Below are 14,283 nucleotides of genomic sequence, written 5' to 3' on the forward strand. Positions count from 1 at the left end.
GGTCTCAGGATTGGAATGGGAAGGAGTTGGATATCACATCTCATGCTATAGGAAGGGTCTCAGGTTTGGAACTGGAAGGAGTTGGATATCACATCTCATGTTATAGGAAGAGTCTCAGGTTTGGTATAAGCATTGAGATATCACATCTCATGCTATAGAAAGGATCTCAGGATTGGAATGGGAAGGAGTTGTATATGACATCCCATGCCGTAGGAAGGGTCTCAGGTTTGGAATGGGAAGGAGTTTTATATGATATCTCATGCCATAGGAAGGATCTCAGGTTTGGTATTAGAAGCATTGAGACATCACATCTCATGTTATAGGAAGGGTCTCAGGATTGGAATGGGAAGGAGTTGGATATCACATCTTATGCTATAGGAATGGTCTCAGGTTTGGTATAAGCATTGATATATCAGATCTCATGCTATAGGAAGTGTCTCAGGATTGGAATGGGAAGGAGTTGTATATGACATCTCATGCCATAGGAAGGGTCTCAGGTTTGGTATAAGCATTGAGATATCACATCTCTGCTATCAGAAGGGTCTCAGGATTGGAATGGGAAGGAGTTGGATATCCCATCTTATGTTATGGGAAGGGTCTCAGGTTTGATATTAGAAGCATTGAGATATCACATCCCATATTATAGGAAGGGTCTCAGGACTGGAATGGGAAGGACTTGGATATCACATCTCATGCTATAGGGAGGGTCTCACGTTTGGAAAGGGAAGGAGTTGGATATCACATCTCATGCTATAGGAAGGGTCTCAGGTTTGGAACGGGAAGGAGTTGGATATCACATCTCATGTCATAGGAAGAGTCTCAGGTTTGGTATAAGCATTGAGATATCACATCTCATGCTATCGGAAGGATCTCAGGTTTGGTATTGGAGGCATTGAGATATCACATCTCATGCTATCAGAAGGGTCTCAGGATTGGAATGGGAAGGAGTTGGATATCACATCTCATGCTAAAGGGAGGGTCTCAGGTTTGGAAGGGGAAGGATTTGGATATCACATCTCATGTTATAGGAAGGATCTCAGGTTTGGTATTAGAAGCATTGAGATATCACATCTCATGCTATCGGAAGGATCTCAGGTTTGGTATTGGAGGCATTGAGATATCACATCTCATGCTATCAGAAGGGTCTCAGGATTGGAATGGGAAGAAGTTGGATATCACATCTCATGCTAAAGGGAGGGTCTCAGGTTTGGAAGGGGAAGGATTTGGATATCACATCTCATGTTATAGGAAGGATCACAGGTTTGGTATTAGAATCATTGAGATGTCACATCTCATGCTATCGGAAGGGTCTCAGGATTGGAATGGGAAGGAGTTGGATATCACATCTCATGCTATAGGAAGGGTCTCAGGTTTGGAACGGGAAGGAGTTGGATATCACATCTCATGTCATAGGAAGAGTCTCAGGTTTGGTATAAGCATTGAGATATCACATCTCATGCTATCGGAAGGATCTCAGGTTTGGTATTGGAGGCATTGAGATATCACATCTCATGCTATCAGAAGGGTCTCAGGATTGGAATGGGAAGAAGTTGGATATCACATCTCATGCTAAAGGGAGGGTCTCAGGTTTGGAAGGGGAAGGATTTGGATATCACATCTCATGTTATAGGAAGGATCACAGGTTTGGTATTAGAATCATTGAGATGTCACATCTCATGCTATCGGAAGGGTCTCAGGATTGGAATGGGAAGGAGTTGGATATCACATCTCATGCTATAGGAAGGGTATCAGGTTTGGAATGGGAAGGAGTTGGATATCCCATCTCATGTTATAGGACGGGTCTCAGGTTTGGTATTAGAAGCATTGAGATATCACATCTCATGCTATCGGAAGGGTCTCAGGATTGGAATGGGAAGGAGTTGGATATCACATCTCATGCTATAGGAAGGGTCTCAGGTTTGGAACTGGAAGGAGTTGGATATCACATCTCATGTCATAGGAAGAGTCTCAGGTTTTGTATAAGCATTGAGATATCACATCTCTGCTATCGGAGGTGTCTCAGGATTGGGATGGGAAGGAGTTGGATATCACATCTCATGCTATAGGAAGGCTATCAGGTTTGGAACGGGAAGGAGTTGGATATCCCATCTCATGTTATAGGACGGGTCTCAGGTTTGGTATTAGAAGCATTGAGATATCACATCTCATGCTATAGGAAGGGTCTCAGGATTGGAATGGGAAGGAGTTGCATATCACATCTCATGTTATAGGAAGGGTCTCAGGATTGGAATGGGAAGGACTTCGATATCAAATCTCATGTTATAGGAACGCTCCCAGGTTTGGAAGGGGAAGGAGTTGGATATCACATTTCATGTTAGAGGTAGGATCTCAGGTTTGTTATTAGAGGCATTGGGATATAACATTTCATGCTATCAGAAGAGTCTCAGGATTGGAATGGGAAGGAGTTGGATATCATTTCTCATGCTAAAGGGAGGGTCTCAGGTTTGGAAGGGTAAGGATTTGGATATCACATCTCGTATTATAGGAAGGATCTCAGGTTTGGTATTAGAAGAATTGAGATATCACATCTCATGCTATCGGAAGGATCTCAGGTTTGGTATTAGAAGCATTGAAATATCACATCTCATGCTATCAGAACGGTCTCAGGATTGGAATGGGAAGGAGTTGGATATCACATCTCTTGCTATAGGAAGGATCTCAGGTTTGGTATAAGCATTGAGACATCACATCTCATGCTATAGGAAGGGTCTCAGGATTGGAATGGGAAGGAGTTGTATATGACATCACATGCCATAGGAAGGGTCTCAGGTTTGGTATAAGCATTGAGATATCACATCCCTGCTATTGGAAGGGTCTCAGGATTGTAATGGGAAGGAGTTGGATATCCCATCTTATGTTATAGGAAGGGTCTCAGGTTTGGTATTAGAAGCATTGAGATATCACATCTCATGCTATAGGAATGGTCTCAGGATTGGAATGGGAAGGACTTGGATATCACATCTCATGCTAAAGGGAGAGTCTCAGGTTTGGAAGGGGAAGGATTTGGATATCACATCTCGTGTTATAGGAAGGATCTCAGGTTTGGTATTAGAAGAATTGAGATATCACATCTCATGCTATCGGAAGGATCTCAGGTTTGGTATTAGAAGCATTGAAATATCACATCTCATGCTATCAGAACGGTCTCAGGATTGGAATGGGAAGGAGTTGGATATCACATCTCATGCTAAAGGGAGGGTCTCAGGTTTGGAAGGGGAAGGATTTGGATATCACATCTCATGTTATAGGAAGGATCTCAGGTTTGGTCTTAGAAGCATTGAGATATCATACCTCATGCTATAGGAAGGGTCTCAGGATTGGAATGGGAAGGAGTTGGATATCACATCTCATGCTATAGGAAGGGTCTCAGGAATGGAATGGGAAGGAGTTGTATATGACATCACATGCCATAGGAAGAAGTTTTATATGACATCTCATGCCATAGGAAGGATCTCAGGTTTGGTATTAGAAGCATTGAGACATACCATCTCATGTTATAGGAAGGGTTTCAGGATTGGAATGGGAAGGAGTTGGATATCACATCTCATGCTATCGGAAGGGTCTCAGGTTTGGTATAAGCATTGAGATATCACATCTCATGCTATAGGAAGGGTCTCAGGATTGGAATGGGAAGGAGTTGTATATGACATCTCATGCCACAGGAAGGTCTCAGGTTTGGTATAAGCATTGGGATATCACATCTCTGCTATTGGAAGGGTCTCAGGATTCTAATGAGAAGGAGTTGGATATCACATCTCATGCTATAGGGAGGGTCTCACGTTTGGAAAGGGAAGGAGTTGGATATCACATTTCATGTTAGAGGTAGGATCTCAGGTTTGGTATTAGAGGCATTGAGATATCACATCTCATGCTATGAGAAGGGTCTCAGGATTGGAATTGGAAGGAGTTGGATATCACATCTCATGCTAAAGGGAGGGTCTCAGGTTTGGAAGGGGAAGGATTTTGACATCACATCTCATGTTATAGGAAGGATCTCAGGTTTGGTATTAGAAGCATTGAGATATCACATCTCATGCTATTGGAAGGGTCTCAGGATTGGAATGGGAAGAAGTTGGATATCACATCTGATGCTAAAGGGAGGGTCTCAGGTTTGGAAGGGGAAGGATTTGGATATCACATCTCATGTTATAGGAAGGATCACAGGTTTGGTATTAGAATCATTGAGATGTCACATCTCATGCTATCGGAAGGGTCTCAGGATTGGAATGGGAAGGAGTTGGATATCACATCTCATGCTATAGGAAGGGTCTCAGGTTTGGAACGGGAAGGAGTTGGATATCACATCTCATGTCATAGGAAGAGTCTCAGGTTTGGTATAAGCATTGAGATATCACATCTCTGCTATCGGAGGTGTCTCAGGATTGGGATGGGAAGGAGTTGGATATCACATCTCATGCTATAGGAAGGGTATCAGGTTTGGAACGGGAAGGAGTTGGATATCCCATCTCATGTTATAGGACGGGTCTCAGGTTTGGTATTAGAAGCATTGAGATATCACATCTCATGCTATCAGAAGGGTCTCAGGATTGGAATGGGAAGAAGTTGGATATCACATCTCATGCTAAAGGGAGGGTCTCAGGTTTGGAAGGGGAAGGATTTGGATATCACATCTCATGTTATAGGAAGGATCACAGGTTTGGTATTAGAATCATTGAGATGTCACATCTCATGCTATCGGAAGGGTCTCAGGATTGGAATGGGAAGGAGTTGGATATCACATCTCATGCTATAGGAAGGGTCTCAGGTTTGGTATAAGCATTGAGATATCACATCTCTGCTATCAGAGGTGTCTCAGGATTGGGATGGGAAGGAGTTGGATATCACATCTCATGCTATAGGAAGGGTATCAGGTTTGGAACGGGAAGGAGTTGGATATCCCATCTCATGTTATAGGACGGGTCTCAGGTTTGGTATTAGAAGCATTGAGATATCACATCTCATGCTATCGGAAGGGTCTCAGGATTGGAATGGGAAGGAGTTGGATATCACATCTCATGCTATAGGAAGGGTCTCAGGTTTGGAACTGGAAGGAGTTGGATATCACATCTCATGTCATAGGAAGAGTCTCAGGTTTGGTATAAGCATTGAGATATCACATCTCTGCTATCGGAGGTGTCTCAGGATTGGGATGGGAAGGAGTTGGATATCACATCTCATGCTATAGGAAGGGTATCAGGTTTGGAACGGGAAGGAGTTGGATATCCCATCTCATGTTATAGGACGGGTCTCAGGTTTGGTATTAGAAGCATTGAGATATCACATCTCATGCTATAGGAAGGGTCTCAGGATTGGAATGGGAAGGAGTTGCATATCACATCTCATGTTATAGGAAGGGTCTCAGGATTGGAATGGGAAGGACTTCGATATCAAATCTCATGTTATAGGAACGCTCCCAGGATTGGAAGGGGAAGGAGTTGGATATCACATTTCATGTTAGAGGTAGGATCTCAGGTTTGTTATTAGAGGCATTGGGATATAACATTTCATGCTATCAGAAGAGTCTCAGGATTGGAATGGGAAGGAGTTGGATATCACATCTCATGCTAAAGGGAGGGTCTCAGGTTTGGAAGGGGAAGGATTTGGATATCACATCTCGTGTTATAGGACGGATCTCAGGTTTGGTATTAGAAGAATTGAGATTTCACATCTCATGCTATCGGAAGGATCTCAGGTTTGGTATTAGAAGCATTGAAATATCACATCTCATGCTATCAGAACGGTCTCAGGATTGGAATGGGAAGGAGTTGGATATCACATCTCATGCTATAGGAAGGGTCTCAGGTTTGGTATAAGCATTGAGACATCACATCTCATGCTATAGGAAGGGTCTCAGGATTGGAATGGGAAGGAGTTGTATATGACATCTCATGCCATAGGAAGGGTCTCAGGTTTGGTATAAGCATTGAGATATCACATCTCTGCTATTGGAAGGGTCTCAGGATTGTAATGGGAAGGAGTTGGATATCCCATCTTATGTTATAGGAAGGGTCACAGGTTTGGTATTAGAAGCATTGAGATATCACATCTCATGCTATAGGAATGGTCTCAGGATTGGAATGGGAAGGACTTGGATATCACATCTCATGCTAAAGGGAGAGTCTCAGGTTTGGAAGGGGAAGGATTTGGATATCACATCTCGTGTTATAGGAAGGATCTCAGGTTTGGTATTAGAAGAATTGAGATATCACATCTCATGCTATCGGAAGGATCTCAGGTTTGGTATTAGAAGCATTGAAATATCACATCTCATGCTATCAGAACGGTCTCAGGATTGGAATGGGAAGGAGTTGGATATCACATCTCATGCTAAAGGGAGGGTCTCAGGTTTGGAAGGGGAAGGATTTGGATATCACATCTCATGTTATAGGAAGGATCTCAGGTTTGGTCTTAGAAGCATTGAGATATCACACCTCATGCTATAGGAAGGGTCTCAGGATTGGAATGGGAAGGAGTTGGATATCACATCTCATGCTATAGGAAGGGTCTCAGGAATGGAATGGGAAGAAGTTTTATATGACATCTCATGCCATAGGAAGGATCTCAGGTTTGGTATTAGAAGCATTGAGACATACCATCTCATGTTATAGGAAGGGTTTCAGGATTGGAATGGGAAGGAGTTGGATATCACATCTCATGCTATCGGAAGGGTCTCAGGTTTGGTATAAGCATTGAGATATCACATCTCATGCTATAGGAAGGGTCTCAGGATTGGAATGGGAAGGAGTTGTATATGACATCTCATGCCACAGGAAAGTCTCAGGTTTGGTATAAGCATTGGGATATCACATCTCTGCTATTGGAAGGGTCTCAGGATTGTAATGGGAAGGAGTTGGATATCCCATCTTATGTTATAGGAAGGGTCTCAGGTTTGGTATTAGAAGCATTGAGATATCACATCTCATGCTATAGGAAGGGTCTCAGGATTGGAATGGGAAGGACTTGGATATCACATCTCATGCTATAGGGAGGGTCTCACGTTTGGAAAGGGAAGGAGTTGGATATCACATTTCATGTTAGAGGTAGGATCTCAGGTTTGGTATTAGAGGCATTGAGATATCACATCTCATGCTATGAGAAGGGTCTCAGGATTGGAATTGGAAGGAGTTGGATATCACATCTCATGCTAAAGGGAGGGTCTCAGGTTTGGAAGGGGAAGGATTTTGATATCACATCTCATGTTATAGGAAGGATCTCAGGTTTGGTATTAGAAGCATTGGGATATCACGTCTCATGCTATCTGAAGGATCTCAGGTTTGGTATTAGAGGGATTGAGATATCACATCTCATGCTATCGGAAGGGTATCAGGATTAGATTTGGAAGTAGTTGGATATCCCATCTCATGCTATAGGAAGGGTCTCAGGTTGGAATGGGAAGGAGTTGTATATCACATCTCATGTTATAGGTAGGCTCTCAGGTTTGGAAAGGGAAGGAGTTGGATATCATATTTCATGTTAGAGGAAGGATCTCAGGTTTGGTATTAGAGGCATTGAGATATCACATCTCATGCTATAGTAAGGGTCTCAGGATTGGAATGGGAAGGATTTGGATATCACATCTCATGCAATAGGAAGGGTCTCAGGTTTGGTATAAGCATTGAGATATCACATCTCATGCTATAGGATGGGTCTCAGGATTGGAATGGGAAGGAGTTGGATATAACATCTCATGTTATAGGAAGGATCTCAGATTTGGTATTAGAAGCATTGAGACATCACATCTCATGCTATAGGAAGGGTCTCAGGATTGGAATGGGAAGGAGTTGGATATCACATCTCATGTTATAGGAAGGGTCTCAGGATTGGAATGGGAAGGACTTCGATATCAAATCTCATGTTATAGGAACGCTCCCAGGTTTGGAAGGGGAAGGAGTTGGATATCACATTTCATGTTAGAGGTAGGATCTCAGGTTTGGTATTAGAGGCATTGAGATATAACATCTCATGCTATCAGAAGGGTCTCAGGATTGGAATGGGAAGGAGTTGGATATCACATCTCATGCTAAAGGGAGGGTCTCAGGTTTGGAAGAGGAAGGATTTGGATATCCCATCTCGTGTTATACGAAGGATCTCAAGTTTGGTATTAGAAGAATTGAGATATCACATCTCATGCTATCGGAAGGATCTCAGGATTGGAATGGGATGGAGTTGGATATCACATCTCATGCTAAAGGGAGGGTCTCAGGTTTGGAAGGGGAAGGATTTGGATATCACATCTCATGTTATAGGAAGGATCTCAGGTTTGGTCTTAGAAGCATTGAGATATCACATCTTATGCTATAGGAAGGTTCTCAGGATTGGAATGGGAAGGAGTTGGATATCACATCTCATGCTATAGGAAGGGTCTCAGGAATGGAATGGGAAGGAGTTTTATATGACATCTCATGCCATAGGAAGGATCTCAGGTTTGGTATTAGAAGCATTGAGACATACCATCTCATGTTATAGGAAGGGTCTCAGGATTGGAATGGGAAGGAGTTGGATATCACATCTCATGCTATAGGAAGGGTCTCAGGTTTGGTATAAGCATTGAGATATCACATCTCATGCTATAGGAAGGGTCTCAGGATTGGAATGGGAAGGAGTTGTATATGACATCTCATGCCATAGGAAGGGTCTCAGGTTTGGTATAAGCATTGAGATATCACATCTCTGCTATTGGAAGGGTCTCAGGATTGTAATGGGAAGGAGTTGGATATCCCATCTTATGTTATAGGAAGGGTGTCAGGTTTGGTATTGGAAGCATTGAGATATCACATCTCATGCTATAGGAAGGGTCTCAGGATTGGAATGGGAAGGACTTGGATATCACATCTCATGCTATAGGGAGGGTCTCACGTTTGGAAAGGGAAGGAGTTGGATATCACATTTCATGTTAGAGGTAGGATCTCAGGTTTGGTATTAGAGGCATTGAGATATCACATCTCATGCTATGAGAAGGGTCTCAGGATTGGAATTGGAAGGATTTGGATATCACATCTCATGCTAAAGGGAGGGTCTCAGGTTTGGAAGGTGAAGGATTTTGATATCACATCTCATGTTATAGGAAGGATCTCAGGTTTAGTATTAGAAGCATTGAGATATCACATCTCATGCTATCCAAAGGATCTCAGGTTTGGTATTAGAGGGATTGAGATATCACATCTCATGCTATCGGAAGGGTATCAGGATTGGATTTGGAAGTAGTTGGATATCCCATCTCATGCTATTGGAAGGGTCTCAGGTTGGAATGGGAAGGAGTTGGATATCACATCTCATGTTATAGGAAAGGTCTCAGGATTGGAATGGGAAATACTTCGATATCACATCTCATGCTATAGGAAGGCTCTCAGGTTTGGAAGGGGATGGAGTTGGGTATCACATTTCATGTTAGAGGTAGGATCTCAGGTTTGGTATTAGAGGCATTGAGATATCACATCTCATTCTATCAGAAGGGTCTCAGGATTGGAATGGGAAGGAGTTTGATATCACATCTCATGCTAAAGGGAGGGTCCCAGTTTTGGAAGGGGAAGGATTTGGATATCACATCTCGTGTTATAGGAATGATCTCAGGTTTGGTATTAGAAGAATTGAGATATCACATCTCATGCTATCGGAAGGATCTCAGGTTTGATATTAGAAGCATTGAAATATCACATCTCATGCTATCAGAACGGTCTCAGGATTGGAATGGGAAGGAGTTGGATATCACATCTCATGCTAAAGGGAGGGTCTCAGGTTTGGAAGGGAAAGGATTTGGATATCACATCTCATGTTATAGGAAGGATCTCAGGTTTGGTCTTAGAAGCATTGAGATATCAAATCTCATGCTATAGGAAGGGTCTCAGGATTGGAATGGGAAGGAGTTGGATATCACATCTCATGCTATAGGAAGGGTCTCAGGTTTGGAATTGGAAGGAGTTGGATATCACATCTCATGTTATAGGAAGAGTCTCAGGTTTGGTATAAGCATTGAGATATCACATCTCATGCTATAGAAAGGGTCTCAGGATTGGAATGGGAAGGAGTTGTATATGACATCTCATGCCGTAGGAAGGGTCTCAGGTTTGGAATGGGAAGGAGTTTTATATGGCATAGGAAGGATCTCAGGTTTGGTATTAGAAGCATTGAGACATCACATCTCATGTTATAGGAAGGGTCTCAGGATTGGAATGGGAAGGAGCTGGATATCACATCTTATGCTATAGGAATGGTCTCAGGTTTGGTATAAGCATTGATATATCACATCTCATGCTATAGGAAGGGTCTCAGGATTGGAATGGGAAGGAGTTGTATATGACATCTCATGCCATAGGAAGGGTCTCAGGTTTGGTATAAGCATTGAGATATCACATCTCTGCTATCAGAAGGGTCTCAGGATTGGAATGGGAAGGAGTTGGATATCCCATCTTATGTTATAGAAAGGGTCTCAAGTTTGATATTAGAAGCATTGGGATATCACATCTCATGTTATAGGAAGGGTCTCAGGACTGGAATGGGAAGGACTTGGATATCACATCTCATGCTATAGGGAGGGTCTCACGTTTGTAAAGGGAAGGAGTTGGATATCACATTTCATGTTAGAGGTAGGATCTCAGGTTTGGTATTAGAGGCATTGAGATATCACATCTCATGCTATCAGAAGTGTCTCAGGATTGGAATGGGAAGGCGTTGGATATCACATCTCATGCTAAAGGGAGGGTCTCAGGTTTGGAAGGGGAAGGATTTGGATATCACATCTCATGTTATAGGAAGGATCTCAGGTTTGGTATTAGAAGCATTGAGATATCACATCTCATGCTATCGGAAGGATCTCAGGTTTGGTATTAGAGGCATTGAGATATCACATCTCATGCTATCAGAAGGGTCTCAGGATTGGAATGGGAAGGAGTTGGATATCACATCTCATGCTAAAGGGAGGTCTCAGGTTTGGAAGGGAAAGGATTTGGATATCACATCTCATGTTATAGGAAGGATCACAGGTTTGGTATTAGAAGCATTGAGATATCACATCTCATGCTATCGGAAAGGTCTCAGGATTGGAATGGGAAGGAGTTGGATATCACATCTCATGCTATAGGAAGGGTATCAGGTTTGGAATGGGAAGGAGTTGGATATCACATCTCATGTCATAGGAAGAGTCTCAGGTTTGGTATAAGCATTGAGATATCACATCTCTGCTATCGGAGGTGTCTCAGGATTGGGATGGGAAGGAGTTGGATATCACATCTCATGCTATAGGAAGGGTATCAGGTTTGGAACGGGAAGGAGTTGGATATCCCATCTCATGTTATAGGACGGGTCTCAGGTTTGGTATTAGAAGCATTGAGATATCACATCTCATGCTATCGGAAGGGTCTCAGGATTGGAATCGGAAGGAGTTGGATATCACATCTCATGCTATAGGAAGGGTCTCAGGTTTGGAACTGGAAGGAGTTGGATATCACATCTCATGTCATAGGAAGAGTCTCAGGTTTGGTACAAGCATTGAGATATCACATCTCTGCTATCGGAGGTGTCTCAGGATTGGGATGGGAAGGAGTTGGATAACACATCTCATGATATAGGAAGGGTATCAGGTTTGGAACGGGAAGGAGTTGGATATCCCATCTCATGTTATAGGACGGGTCTCAGGTTTGGTATTAGAAGCATTGAGATATCACATCTCATGCTATAGGAATGGTCTCAGGATTGCAATGGGTAGGAGTTGGATATTACATTCTTGCTATAGGAAGGGTCTCATGTTTGGAATGGGAAGGAGTTGGATATCACATATGCTATAGGAAGGGTCTCAGGTTTGGAACGGGAAGGAGTTGGATATCACATTTCATGTCATAGGAAGGGTCTCAGGTTTGGTATAAGCATTGAGATATCACATCTCTGCTATCGGAAGTGGCTCAGGATTGGAATGGGAAGGAGTTGGATATCCCATCTCATGCTATAGGACGGGTCTCTGGTTTGGTATTAGAATCATTGAGATATCACATCGCATGCTATAGGAAGGGTCTCAGGATTGGAATGGGAAGGAGTTGGATATCACATCTCAAGCTATCACAGGATTGGAATGGGAAGGATTGGAATGGGAAGGAGTTGGATATCACATCTCATGCTAAACGGAGGGTCTCAGGTTTGGAAGGGGAAAGATTTGGATATCACATCTCGTGTTATAGGAAGGATCTCAGGTTTGGTATTAGAAGAATTGAAATACCTCAGACCCTTCCTATAACGAGATGGGATATCCAACTCCTTCCCATTCCAATCCTGAGACCCTTCCGATAGCAGAGATGTGATATCTCAATGCTTATACCAAACCTGAGACCCGTCCTATAACATGAGATGGGATATCCAACTCCTTCCCATTCCAAATATGAGACCCTTCCTATAGCAAGAATGTAATATCCAACTCCTTCCCATTCCAATCCTGAGACCCTTCCTACAGCATGCGACGTGATATCTCAATGCTTCTAATAACAAACCTGAGACCCGTCCTATAACATGAGAGGGGATATCCAACTCCTTCCCGTTCCAAACCTGTGACCCTTCATATAACATGAGATGTGATATCCAACTCCTTCGCATCCCAATCCTGAGACACTTCCGATTGCAGAGATGTGATATCTCAATGCGTATACCAAACCTGAGACTCTTCCTATAACATGAGAAGTGATATCCAACTCCTTCCCGTTCCAGACCTGAGACCCTGCCTATAGCATGAGATGTAATATCCAACTCCTTCCCATTCCAATCCTGAGACCCTCTCTATAGCATGAGATGTGATATCCAAGTCCTTCCCATTCCAATCCTGAGACCCTTCCTATAGCATGAGATGTGATATCTCAATTGCTTCTAACACCAAACCTGAGACCCTTCCTATAACATAAGATGGGATATCCAACTCCTTCCCATTCCAATCCTGAGACCCTTCCGATAGCAGAGATGTGATATCTCAATGCTTATACCAAACCTGAGACCCTTCCTGTGGCATGAGATGTCATATACAACTCCTTCCCATTCCAATCCTGAGACTACTTCCAATAGCATGAGATGTGATATCTCAAAGCTTATACCAAACCTGAGACCTTTCCTATAGCATGGGATGTGATATCCAACTCCTTCCCATTCCAATCCTGAGACCCTTCCTATAACATGAGATGTGATGTCTCAATGCTTCTAATACCAAACCTGAGATCCTTCCTATGGCATGAGATGTCATATAAAACTCCTTCCCATTCCAATCCTGAGACCCTTCCTATAGCATGAGATGCGATATCCAACTCCTTCCCATTCCAATCCTGAGACCCTTCCTATAGCATGAGATTTGATATCTCAATGCTTCTAATACCAAACCTGAGATCCTTCCGATAGCATGAGATGTGATATCTCACTGCTTATACCAAACCTGAGACCCTTCCTATAGCATGAGATGTGATATCCAACTCCTTCCCATTCCAATCCTGAGACCCTTCCTATAGCAACGAGATGTGATATCTCAATGCTTCTAATATCAAACTTGAGACCCTCCCTATAGCATGAGATTTGATATCCAACTCCTTCCCATTCCAATCCTGAGACCCTTCCTATAACATGAGATGTGATGTCTCAATGCTTCTAATACCAAACCTGAGATCCTTCCTATGGCATGAGATGTCATATAAAACTCCTTCCCATTCCAATCCTGAAACCCTTCCTATAGCATGAGATGTGATATCCAACTCCTTCCCATTCCAATCCTGAGACCCTTCCTATAGCATGAGATTTGATATCTCAATGCTTCTAATACCAAACCTGAGATCCTTCCGATAGCATGAGATGTGATATCTCAATGCATATACCAAACCTGAGACCCTTCCTGTGGCATGAGATGTCATATACAACTCCTTCCCATTCCAATCCTGAGACCCTTCCTATAGCATGAGATGTGATATCTCAATGCTTATACCAAACCTGAGACCCTTCCTATAGCATGAGATGTGATATCCAAGTCCTTCCCATTCCAATCCTGAGACCCTTCCTATAACATGAGATGTGATGTCTCAATGCTTCTAATACCAAACCTGAGATCCTTCCTATGGCATGAGATGTCATATAAAACTCCTTCCCATTCCTATCCTGAGACCCTTCCTATAGCATGAGATGTGATATCCAACTCCTTCCCATTCCAATCCTGAGACCCTTCCTATAGCATGAGATGTGATATCTCAATGCTTCTAATACCAAACCTGAGACCCTTCCTATAACATAAGATGGGATATCCAACTCCTTCCC

Source organism: Ambystoma mexicanum, chromosome 9, assembly GCF_040938575.1.
Source record: "Ambystoma mexicanum isolate Mex_15411 chromosome 9, UKY_AmexF1_1, whole genome shotgun sequence".
NCBI classification, from domain to species: domain Eukaryota; kingdom Metazoa; phylum Chordata; class Amphibia; order Caudata; family Ambystomatidae; genus Ambystoma; species Ambystoma mexicanum.